General features: G+C 46.0%; 1 protein-coding gene across 1 annotated transcript in view; it reads right to left on the bottom strand.

The window, feature by feature from the left end:
• SELP (selectin P) overlaps positions 1-1,702 on the bottom strand; it is a 42,144-nt gene that overhangs the window by 14,397 nt on the left and 26,045 nt on the right. The window lies entirely within an intron of this gene.

Here is a 1,702-nt window from a genome sequence, read left to right as displayed (position 1 = left end):
CTTCACGTTCATTTGGAAGCTTTGCTTTGCACCACTTCCTTCATTCACGCATTCAACAGGTATTTATTGAGCACCTACTATGTCGGGTGTTTGGCTAGGCAGCTGGCATCCCATAGCAACCATGACAGGCCATCTACCACAGGGGCAGCAGGAAGGTGGATGGGCTCGCAGTGAGGGGTGGGCAGAAGTCACAAGAGTGAAGCAGTCCCACTCCAGAAGGCAGAGTCTCATCCTCTTCTCTGTACACCTTCGCCTCCAGAGTCCCCAGGGCCCCCCGGGCTCCCACTGTCTTCTGCCCACATGTGTGGTCCAAGGCCTCACCCCTGGCCTTCCTCTTGCCAAGACCGCTTCCTCTCAGACACCCTGCCACCTGTCCACACAAAGTTGTTTCACCCATATAGGTGTATGTATATGTGCATCAACTAAACATACACACATACATACATCATTTAAATGGGTGATGACATGAAAGGATAATGTTTTTGAAAGAATCAAAATATACCTATAATGAACCAGAGCCTCCTGGCCAAGCTCCATCAACCCTGGGAGTTCCCTGAATGGGCCTCGAGCTTCCTGCCCCTGGCTCTCACTCACACCGCCTGCATTCCCTTCTGTTTCCCCTGAAAAACCCCACCGGTCATCGGGTTCCAGCCAAACACAGGCTCTTGGCAGCCGCTGCCGGAGGTCTTCGTGGGCAAAAAAACCCCTACTGATAGAGAGGACTTATAGCCTCGGAGGTCAATCCAGATACACTGCTACCCAGAGGCAGAGCCACGAACTGTCTCTTCTGTGATCATAAATAAAGGCAGTCTGGTAAACAAATACAACCTGCTTAAAATCAGGTCTGCGGTTTACGGCACGGAGGGACAGTGTATCGCAGGGAAGTTCAACACTCCCCTGAATGCCTGGAAGGACTAAAGTGTGCCAAAAAGAAGAGTAGAAGATCTGAAGCACCTTCACTTCCGAATATTTTTTTAAATTCTTTTTTCACCATTTCATTAAGAGCCTATTTTTTTAAAATTTTTTTCATCACCTGATTTTACCTTTTTAATTACTACATTTTTTAACCAGTATTATTGCTATCATTTTCCTGCCCCTGGCTCTCACTCACACCGACTGCATTCCCTTCTGTTTCCCCTGAAAAACCCCACCGGTCATCGGGTTCCAGCCAAACACAGGCTCTTGGCAGCCGCTGCCGGAGGTCTTCGTGGGCATAGCATTTCAGAGGTGGCGCTGGTTTTTTAAGCGAAGATGCTAAGCGAAATGAGCCTTCACTGATGAAGGCATTTCTTTCAGAACAGCCTTGGGTTTAAAGAAAGAATAGTCCCTCAGTTTGCCAGTAACCTAACATGTGTTGCTCAGTGATAATCTTGTGTGCGAGGATTTAATGGTTTAAAAAATAAAAAATATATAAGATAAGCAGTCATCCAACAACAGATGTTCTCTAACCAGGTTGTATTCTGTAACAGTCTACGCCAGACTAGCACCTAGATTTTTTTACTCTTAGCTACTTCTGGTTGTGCTTCAGAATTCCCTGATGTCTCTCTGATTTCCTACTTTAAGCCACTTTCAGAGGAGCAGAGAATTTACTTGACTTCACTCTGCAAAGGACTTTGAGAGGCAGTATCATTCCTCCTATTGTTCTTAGTAAGAAAGATATGCAAAGAGATAAAGAGGGACATGAGATGCTTTTTTTTTTTTG

The sequence above is a fragment of the Myotis davidii genome, unplaced genomic scaffold (genome assembly GCF_000327345.1).
Source record: "Myotis davidii unplaced genomic scaffold, ASM32734v1 scaffold401, whole genome shotgun sequence".
Taxonomy (NCBI): domain Eukaryota; kingdom Metazoa; phylum Chordata; class Mammalia; order Chiroptera; family Vespertilionidae; genus Myotis; species Myotis davidii.
This window is presented reverse-complemented; position numbering and strand designations above follow the sequence as displayed.